Source organism: Tenrec ecaudatus, chromosome 15 (assembly GCF_050624435.1).
Source record: "Tenrec ecaudatus isolate mTenEca1 chromosome 15, mTenEca1.hap1, whole genome shotgun sequence".
NCBI lineage: Eukaryota > Metazoa > Chordata > Mammalia > Afrosoricida > Tenrecidae > Tenrec > Tenrec ecaudatus.
Window position 1 is genome coordinate 96,195,765 of NC_134544.1, and position 11,482 is coordinate 96,207,246.

At 39.9% G+C, this 11,482-nt stretch overlaps 1 non-coding gene across 1 annotated transcript; it reads left to right on the forward strand.

The window, feature by feature from the left end:
* Nucleotides 1-10,982: 10,982 nt before the first annotated feature.
* LOC142428328 (U6 spliceosomal RNA) lies at nucleotides 10,983-11,089 on the forward strand. The gene has a single exon (XR_012780250.1). It is a non-coding gene; the product is annotated as a U6 spliceosomal RNA (small nuclear RNA).
* The last annotated feature ends 393 nt before the right edge of the window (nucleotides 11,090-11,482 follow it).

Consider the following 11,482-nt stretch of genomic DNA (forward strand, 5'->3'; position numbering starts at 1 on the left):
GAAGGAAAGCTCTGGCAATATAGTGACTTTGCAAATACCCTCTTTGGTTTCTCTCAGTGTGTCACTAGACTACATTGGGATGTTAACGAATGTAGTTCTGATTGGCTGGCCTTTAGCCCGAAAGGAGTCATGTGACAATAGAGGATTTGTACAGCAGAGAAACCGTATGAATACAGGGCATGTGGCAGTGCATATGCATTTAGTGATTAACAGTGATTCCAGTATCCAATTACATTTTCTTTGATGTTCCCCAAAGCTCATAGGATAAACTGTGATGTAGTAATTGGACAGAAGGGCTGCACAAAATGTCTGTCACAGTGTATGACTGCAATGTAAATCCTGCAGGAAATCATGAATACAGCTACTGGGAAAGCCTGATAGACTCATCCTGTGTTCATATGTACATTGATACCAAGAACAATATCTGATTTTACATTTGATCACTCCTTTGACTCATGTTAACTACGTTAACTGGAGAAATACTGTGACCATAGAACAGGTATGTGAATGGCCTTGTTCTCATGCAGAATTCTTTGGAAGGTGGATTATTCAGATGCAGTTAAGTTAAAATATAGCACTTTATCTTTTGAGATCCTTTTTCACCCTTTTTAAATCTTATAGTTTTAAATATTCCTCTTATTTTCAATTGAGCTTTACCTCTGCTTTAGTTTGTTGTTTTTAAAAGTATATTGCTTTGTGTATGAATTCCATGATGTCTAATCGTGGTATTGTTGGATCATATGGGACTTCAAGCTTTGGTTGTTTTAAGTAGTGCCACATTGATTTCCACAGTGGCTGTATGTATCTCTACCGGCGGTATATATGAATCCCAATCCCTCCATATCCTTTCCAGCATTTGTTGTTTTGCTTCTTTGTTTTGGGCTGGCATTGTAGGGGTTAAGTGCTATCTCATTGTGCTTTGAATTTGCATCTTCCTGAAGGCTAGTGAGCATTTTTTACATGTTTGTTAATCATTTGTATTTCATTTTTGGTGAAGTTAATCATTTGTACTTCATTTGCTAATCATTGTTAATTATTTGTACTTCATTTTTGGTTAATCATTTGTATTTCATTTTTGTTCATATCTTTTCCCCATTTTTTTATTTGGTCTCTTGTTATTTTCTTATTGAGATGTAGAGTTCCGTATTTTTTTGTAATTATCCCTTTGACTGATGTGTCATTGATTAAAAATAAATGTCCCTGTCCATGGGCTCTCATTTTACGCTTCTCATGCAGTCTTCTGGTGTGCATAAGTAATGTAATTTCATTTATGTCCAAATTGGGAGTCTTTATTCTAGCTGGTGGCCTTTGGGAGGATTCAAATCTCGACGAAATTACTCAAAGCTGAAAATTATAGTCAGGTGGATTTATAAGGACAAAAACCGCTGCCGGTTTAGCAATCAGGAGGGGTTGAGGCTATTACAAAGCTTTCAGTGTGTAAGCAGGGAAGGTTGGGGGTTCCACATTCCTTTCAGCAAGCAGTTTACAGAAGCTAAGAGAAGCATAATCTTTTTAACTTTGTGAGGCAGGGTGGAATGGGAAAATGGGCACATTCTGAAAACAGGAGGATATTGACATTTGAGTAATAATACTTTGCGATGGGGCAAAACTGGGTGTGGAGGAGAAAGAGATTACATACTTTAGTGATGAAAGAGGCCAGGACAGCATATTAAAAATTCTAAAATGGGGCATGAGTCAAGCTTAAGAGAAGTTCTTGCAGCACTGCATTACAAACCAAATGGCTGGTGATTCAAACTCACTGAGAATGTGTTGGAAGCCAGGCTTAGTGAATTAGTTCTCTTTTTAAAATCATTTTATTGGGGGCTCATACAACTCTTAACACAATCCATACACACATCAATTATGTAAAGCACATTTGTACATTCATTTCCCTCATCATTCTCAAAGCATTTGCTCTCCACTTAAGTCCCTGGCATCAGTTCCTCATTTTACCCCTCACTCTGCACTCCCCCTTCCTCATGAACCCTTGACAATTTATAAATTATTATTTTGTCATTTATTACACTGTCTGATGTCTCCACCCACTTTTCTGTTGTCCCTGCCCCAGGGAGGTTATATGTAGATCCTTGTAATCGATCCCCATTTCCACTCTCAACCCCACCACCCTCTACCTTCCTGGTATTGCCGCTCTACCACTGGTCCTGAAGGAATCTTCTGCCCTGGATTCCCTGTGTTTCCAGTTCCTACCTGTACTAGTGTATATTTTTTGGTCTAGCCAGATTTGTAAGGTAGAATTGTGATCATGATAGTGGGTGGGGAGAGGAAGCATTTAGGAACTAGAGGAAAGTTGTATGTTTCATCTTTGCTACACTACACCCTGACTGACTGATCTCCCCACGACCTTTCTGTAAGGGAATGTCCAATTGCCTACAGATGGGCTTTTGGTGCCCACTCTACACTCCCCCTCATTTCACAATGATAAGATTTTTTTGTTCTGATGATGACTTATACCTGATCCCTTCAACACCTCATAATTGCACAGGCTGGTGGGCTTTGTTGCTTTTGAGCTAGATGGCCGCTTGTTTAGCTTTTGTCATTGGCTTGTTTGTTGTATATTGTTGCTTGGTTTTGCTCTGTCTTGTTTTTGTGCATGTTATTATCTCCGCAGGTCTGTCTAAATAAGATAGGCTGGATTAACAATTTGGAGGAGAAAACAATGGGACCTACAGTTCTGGGGGACATGGGAGAGGGGGAGGTGGGGGTAAAGGAAGTGGTGTTAACAAACCCAGGGACAAGGGAACAAGTGATCCAAATCAGTGGTGAAGAGGGTGTAGGAGGTGTGGTAGGGCATGACCAAGGCTAATGTAAAGAGGAATTACTGAAACCAAAATAAAGGCTGAACATGATAGTAGGACAAGAGGAAGTCAAAGGAAATAGAGGAGCTAGGAGGCAAAGGGCATATAGAGAGGTCTAAATAAAGGTATGTACATATGTAAATATATGTATATGTGGAGATAGATCTGTGTGCATATATGTATAGGTTTTGTATTAAGGTAGCATTGGGCCTCCACTCAAGCACTCCCTCAATGCAAGAATACTTTGTTCTATTAAACTGGCATTCCATGTTGCTCGCCTTCCCAACACAATAGCTGAAGACAAAGCAGGTGCATAAGCAAATGTGATGAAAGTTTATGGTGCCCGGCTATTAAATGGTATAGTGAGTTCATTCTCAAAGGTCTTAGCCTTTCAAATGGGAATGCAGTTCTACTCTGTGCACAACTGGACACGGTGAATCAGAATCACCCCCATGGAATCTAAAACAATACTAGATTGGTTTTGGTGTGTTAAATTGTTATGAGGATATAGGAACCCTGGGTGCACGGTGGGTAGGGCATTGACCACCTGAAATCCAGCATCTGGGAAGAATGATTAAAGGGTCTACCTCCAAAAAAACGTACAATCCAGACTCTACAATGCCCCTGAGTTAGAATTGACTCGGTGATTGTGTTTGTGGCCTAATTGTATGATTTGAGTCCTAGAGAATGTTTCCTCCAATTTTGTGGAGCTGGTTTAACAGCCCAAAACTGAAACTATTTTCAGGAAATAAAAGCTTTTTTTCACAAAGCTTTAACCACTAAGTGAAAGAAGGGGGGAAAAGGACAGCAAATGAATTGTCAAAGTCATTCCCTCTGTCCTGTGTGTCTGGCATTTTCTGGATGTGAGTTTTCATTGTTTCTTGCATAGTCATAGGTGACCGTGTCCTCATACTACAATGTGATAATCTGAAGATAGGATGTGTTGACTGAAATGACCATGGAGGAGACATTTCCTTCTGTAAAGTTCTCAAGGAAGTGCATTGATACAGTGACTGCAATACTAATCTCAAACATAGCAAATAATGTTTTGATGATCCTTTGTAATTGTTAGGGTCCTGTAGTCAGTTCTGATTCCCTGTGAACCTGCATAGAACAGTCATAAATGCTGCTTGGAGTTAGATTTGGTCAGTCATCCTCAAGGTGCACTAAACCTCCCAATATTCTGAAATGTGGAAATGATGGCAGAAAATATGATTCCAAGGAAAATACAATCCAATTGGATGCAACTGTGTTCTGTTAATTGGCAAACAAGAATAAAAGTTTACAGGTAACAATTCTAACTACTGTGTTACTGTTTGGTTTTTCTGATCTTATCTAGGTGCCCGACTGAAAAGCTCTACAGATGAATGGAGTCTTTTCTTTCAAGATGGCTTTGTCTTAAGTCTGGCATGCTGTCTTGGCTGTAATCTAGGAATGCATACAGGGCTGAGGGCCAGGACCTTGATCTAGAACCTGAATCTCTCCTTTGGACTGAGATTCCACCCAACATGGTCCCGGAGTGTTTCCTGAAAGTCATGAGATAAAGAAAGTGAAAGTTATATGAAAAGTTACTGACTTAAATTAAAATTATGAAATAAAATGATTTAGGTTAATATGGTCTACAACAGTGGTTCTCAACTTGTGGGTCACAACCCTTTTGGGGGGGGTCAAACAACCCTTTCACAGGGATCTCAATTAATAACAGTAGTAAAATTAGTTATGAACTAGCAACAAAAACAACTTGAAATATGTTAAAGGTTTGCGGCAGATTGAGAACCACTGCTCTAAGCGATGTGTAATGATGATGCAATTCTGAACAAGATTCCAGCATCCATCTTTAAGGACATGGAAATGATCAAGTGAAAAACAGAAATCAAATAGACCCAGGATAAGCAAGGTCAGAACAAGTATTAAAGGACCCATGGGTCTTTGAATCTGCTGTGACCCCCTGCATCTGCCTGCCACTGACCTGATGGGAGACCCAGCACCATCAGGAGGACGAGAAAGGAGGCAGACATTTCTGTATCAAAGACTCTTGACTCAGAAGTCTCTGGGATTCCCCTGATTGCAGGGTGGTGAAGGTGGTGGCCTCATTTTAGTAACAAACCACAACAGGCATTTGCCTATGAGTGTTCCTGGCTGTGATACGAGTGAGGGACTATGAACAGTATGCTAATGCGCAGGCACCACAGCTCCACCAGAAAGTATCTCCAGAGCTGGTTGTTGAAATAAGTTGGGTGACACAGATGGGAGTGATGTGACCCACAGGCATACCTTGAATTAGTAGGCTCCATAGATTCCAATATTTGCAATTACAAAATTATGAGTTCCAGTGCAGCATTATTGTTTGATTTGAACATATGCACCCACTAATGTATGCATTAATTTATTGTTTCTGAGGTCTGAGCGCTATGAACACCCCAGAAATTCTTCCGCATTGAGGGAAAACCAATGTAGCAAGCAACCGAAACAAGCTCTTCCTCCAAAACCAAACCACTATGATTGTGTCTCTTCTGACTCAATGGGGACCTTAGAGGACTGAGAACTACTTGTTAGGCGTTCTCTTACTGTAATTATTTACAGGCATAAACAACGTCATCTTACTCGGGGAACCGTTGGCTGGTTTGAATCCTTGACCTTGTGGTGCGCAAGCAAATCTTATCCCATAGCGCCACCACAGCCCTTTATATCTCTGCACCAACAGGCTCATATTACAGGACTTCTTAAATGTCACTTTTAGAAGCCAAGTTATAATTTTAAATATTATATGAATAAGGAAGGCCATAAAAACTGATGACCTTTGACTTATGGTGTTGACAAGAATGATGAAAGCACCGTGGACAGGCTTTCAATAAAACAAACATCTGTTTCGAGTGAAATAGCCAGAGAGTTCCTTAGAATCAAGGATAGTGAGACTTTGTTTTGTGCAACATTATCATTATCCCAGTCCCTTGAGAAAGACATCCTCCATGATAAAGTAGGGGATCAATGAAGAAGCTACATCATGAGATGGATTGACATGGTGGCTGTAACAATGGGCTCAAAAAGAGTCATTGTGATTGTGGTGCTGAACTAGGTATTCTTTAGTTCTGTTGTCCATTGAATCATGTAGAATTGGAATGCACTCTGGCATTTAACAGCATCAAAAAACAAATCAAAATACAAGGTTCTTCTCAGGTCAGGGGGAAAGGGTAGATGTTTTATGTGGGAAACACACCTAACAACGGGAAATTTTTAACAGAATACACTGTCTTGATCATTGCCCATATGCTGAAGCTCACTGTGTCTTGGCTAATTGTTGGTTGAAAATGTCTTGTCAACATTTATAGAACTTTAAACGCCCAAGGTTGCTTGGGTGTAGGATGGTTGTTAGATCCTCCATGAAAGAGAAGAACTGTCTGATAAAGGTTTTCTTATCCATAATACTCATGGGAGAAAGTAATCATGTCTTTAACAAACTGAATCACTGATTCGTTTTGACCTGCCACCCTTTTGGCTAAAAGTTGAGCATTTAATCATCGTGCCACATGATTTTGTGGTCCAGGTTCATCTAAGTATAACTTACATGCATTGACCTTTATTTCTGCAGATGAATGTTTATCTTCTTGTTGCCCCATGTTTAGACATTACATAGATTTCTTCAATGTCAGCACTATTGCCATTTTCTGCTCCTAAGAGTTTATTGTGTGGTGCTGCCTTATGAATTGTATGATTTTAGAAGCACCTCGGACACTATCTGTAGTGCCAGAAACAGCTGCCGCAGTTGGGAAAACTAAGAGTGACTCCAATTATGGCCCAAACCCTGTAAGAAATATCAAAGAAGAATTGATACATTTGGGTTATGGTGTTAGGGAATACCATTAAATATATCATGAGTGGTCTGAAGGACAAACAGGTCTGTTTTCACATAAACACATCTTGAATATTTCTTTTTTTTAAAATATTTTTATTGGAGGCTTGTACAACTCTTAGCACAATCCATACACACATACATTGTCTGAAACACATTTGTATATTTGTTGCCATCATCCTCAAAAGGTTTGCTTTCTACTTGAGCCCTTGTTATCAGCTCATTTCCCCCCTCCACCCCCACTTCCCCATCCGTCATGAACCCTTGATAATTTATAAATTATTATTTTGTCATATCTTACACTGTCCAACATCTCGCTTCACTCACTTTTCTGTTGTCCAACATCTTGAATATTTCATGGAAGCATTCGAGCAAGACTTCATTGCACTCATTTGGTCATGTCATCAGGAGGAACTAGTCCCCAGAGAATGGTCTTGTGCTTGGTAAAGTAAAATGTCAATGCAAATGAGAGAGACTATCAATGAGATGAATATCACAATGGCTGCAGTGATCAGTCCAAACAGAGGAATGATTGTACGCATAATGCACGTCCGGGCAGCATTTCATCGTGTTGCACATAGGATCTCTGTGAGTTGAAGCCAACTCAAGCGTACCTAAGACTATCAACACATACAATATTATCCAGGTCACTGTAAGTTAACATTATTACATAAGTATACATGTGGGAGCATGTATGAATATGTCTGATTGCTTAAAGAAACTTTGAGATTCATAAGAGAAATTTTTCTTGCATAAAGGTTTCTTTAAGGATCCCTCTTATGTAAAGTAGTTATGCTTTGGGCTGAGATCTGCTCGTATACAGTTTAAAATAACCAGATGTTCCCTGGAAGAGAGGGCTTTTTACTCCTGTAAACAGTTATAGTCTCAGAAACTCACAATAGCATCACTGTGAGTTGGCATAGACTCTGTGGTGGTGTTTGGTGTTTTCGAATGTCTCTGGCTTTGACAACAAATAATTCTAGTTAGTACAGTCAATTGCAGACATATCTTATCAAGACATATAACTGTGAACTCTGTTGTATATATGGTCAAAGACAGACAAAGCCCATTCCAATGAAAAGAACATACATTCAGATGCATGAAGATCCCCCAGAGTGTATACATGATAATCCCTAGAGGTGTGCTGAAAACATGGGGGAAACTGCAGCTTCTGAGCAGAAAGCATCCCTGACTCCTCTCTCGTGCATGTCCTGGAACCATGCCTGTTGCAGGGAGGTTTGTGTCTGGGCTCACACAGACTTCCCATCAGTGTTACATGGCTGTGTACTCAGGATTCAGAGCTGAGTTATAAATAAGTTGGCTCTTGGAAATGCCCTTGGTGATGCTGAGTCATGACTGGAGAGATGGATTGTAGTATATTTTCCCATCATGTTATTACCTCAACTCACTCCAGGCCCTTTCCTGGAGCCTGGCAATCCAGTGCACATAATAGCTATTTAAAGAGAATCCAGAGACAGCACAGGTGAAAGACAAGGTCTGTGAGGGCTTCACCACTCCTGGGCCTGACTCTTGTAGCTGCACCTGAGCCAGGACACCTGGTGATGAAAAGAAACAGAGTCATGTGCTCAGATGTTGCATCCCCAGACTTCATGTAGGAATCCCTGAAGCACTCACCTCCCAGAGTTGCCACCAGAAAGGAAAACCCACACATGCTTCATGTTCATGTGGATAAGATTTATGACACCCCAAAAGGCTATCCAGAGTGATGAGGATTTTGAATTTACATATACGGGTGCTGTGGCTTCATGTGGCTGCCAGAGGTATTTGCATATTGGAGGTGCATTTGTAAATCAACTTGAACAGGATAAAGGGAGGCCTCTGGGTCTGCTCCTCCCACTCAAAGAATGCTGCTAACAGTGCTTTTAGGGTAACCCAGATTTTTTTCTGAAGTCTTCACTTTATCTACTGCAGACTTCTCTTAATCCACACAAGAGTGTAACCTGTTCTGGGAGTTATATGCAGCCACAAATCAAGGACATTTTTATTCCCAGTGATAGGTAGAGCAGATATCAACAGAGAGAGAGAGAGAAACAAACAGCCAGACAGAAAGGAGGATAGATGACTATGTAAATAGATAGCTAATGAAAATATTCACCACAAACCAGAGCCATATCTCTTCTGATTCATGACAACTACATTAGTCTATATTTAAACAATGGAACGTTCTAGTGTGGTCAGGCAACATCCAAATCATCAAAAATATTGTTAAATTGGGTAACCATGTCTTTACTTAAATTTACTGCCATATGTCTTCATACCAAGTTTAACTCAAGTGATGGTATTTTCATTTGCTTCATATTCTTGTGAAAGTTGAGCATTGAGTAAAGAAGAGTAAAGAATCATTGCATGTGAATTGTGGTGCTATTGAGGAATATTGGAATTACCATGGACTGTCAAAGGAACTAACCATGTGGATCGCAGAGTAAAGGTTAACTGATGAACCACCAGCAGCAGAAGTTGCTCAGGAGAAAGACTGGACTTTCTATTCCTGTAAACCGTTACAGTCTTGGAAACCCACAGGGCGGTCGCTATGAGTCAGCACTGACTTAATGCTAGTGGTTTTGGTTTGGCTAAAGGAACAAACAAATCTTTCTTGGAGTAGTACATCCAGAATATTCCTTAGAAACAAGGATGATGGTACTTCATCTCACATTTTTGAACATGATATCAAGAGACCCCAGTACTTGGAAAAGGGTATCATACTTGGCAAAGTAGAGGACAGTCAAACAGAATAAGGCCCATGAGGAGATGGAATGACACAATAGCTTCAATAATGGGCTCAGAGTTATGAACCATAATGAAAATGACTCAATATTGTACGTTGGTTTGTTCTTTTGCGTATAGGGTTGTTATGAGTTTGAAATGAATGAACTTAGCTAACCCCCCAAAAAAACAAAACAAAAAGCACATATTTAAGAGTGAGAGGGGTGGGGGCTAGCCTGTCAATCAGGCAGCAGCTTGATGACCTCTTTGGAGGCACTAAGGAGACAAATAGCTCACTGGGGGTGGGACCCCCGCCCTCTCCCCATCGCTAGACATCGCTTTTGACAAGCCACATGGAGAAAGGCTGATGGAGCCAGAGCCCTGGGAGTTATAGGAGCCATGTGGAGACCCCTGCCAGCGCTGCGGTGCTTCTACAGCCACTGGATTTACAAGGCTTTTCACCCATTGGCCTGTGATCTTCCTGCATCCATCATTACTTGGCTGTGTGAGTGTAACAAGGAATTTATGGACTAGTATTGCACATCTGGGCTAATATTGGGCTTATGGACTTGATCTGGACTGGGCTCGGATGTTTTCTTAGTACCCAATTGTTCTTGTATATAAAGCTTTTTTTCTTATACACGTGAGTGTCTATGAATTTGTTTCTCTAGTCTACCTAGACTAACAAATATGCTGAAACCAATATCTATTGCTACTTATATCCTGGAAAACTATGGTTACACAAATTCATACAAAGTTCTCACACAGGATATTCATACAAAGTTCTCACACAGGATATTCATACAAAGTTCTCACACAGGATATTCATACAAGGACTGCATATGAATGAGACAAATAAGAATTGAAGAGGGACTGAGAATATTGAAGCACATGATGACCTCCCTTTCATGGTTCTGAATTTTACTAGTTAAACTAACGGAATACAAGCTCAATGATTATACTACCAGTATCATCACCTACTTGTGTTCTCCTCAAGGCAGGCCGGCAGTTATTCACAAGACACTTGAAGGGGCTGAACTTAGAAATCATCCCAGATTTGTGGTCTCTGGATTAACAGACTAAATAAAATGTGGGCTTCTGTGATATCTTCAAAAGTGCCATCAAGCTGTATCTAAAGATGGATAAAAAACAATGAGCATGTGAAGTGATATGTTCCTGAATGAAGAGATAGAAAAGGAAGTTAGTGGTGTCCCTTTTAAAATAAGTAATAATATCTTCAAAAAGACCTGTTGCAGAATTCTCATTGAAAATTAAGAGATGTTTTTTTTAAAAATCATTTTCTAGGGGGCTCGTACAATTCTTATCACAAACCTATCATGGATAATGGAGCAATGGTAGTACAGTGAGCTAACTCCTGGGTCAGTACTTTGAAAGTATCAGTCATTTCACTGGAGAAAGACAAAGTTTCTATGCCCATACATAGTTACAGTGCAAGAAACCTCTGGGGCAGCTCTACCCACAACTTTAAAGTTACTCTGTGTTGGAATCATTTCTATGGCAATGAGTTTGTATCTTTTGTTTTTGGTCTCTTGGAAGAAGTACAGGACAAATGCTATTAAAAAGCAAAGATGGTGTTTGCTTCGGCAACACATGTGCTATAATTGGAACGATACAGAGAAGATTAGCATGGCCCCTGCACAAGGATGACACACAAATTCGTGAAGCATTCCATATTAAAAAAAAAAAAAAGTAAAGATGATGAGGTATCAACCTCAATACATGGGATATGTTATGAATGGGATCCTCTGAAGAGACACAATTATTTGTTTTTTAAAAAAAGTTCAAGCAAAATAAACCACCTTCAGTGGCTGTGTTTTTAATAATAGCACAATAATTGTGTTAATTATGTAAGGCTAGGTAAAGATACTGCAAGCCTAGGAAGGATTTCATCTGTTGTAGAAAGGGACATTACCAGTGAGGAATGTTTCTTCAGGGCTTTTTATCAACATAAACAAATATAAGGAATAGGAATTCTCATTTATTGACCAACTGGACACATTTCAAACAGACTCATTCTTTTGATGAAGCCATGAGAAGATATGTCCAACAGTGTAGGAGCCAAATCTGCCAT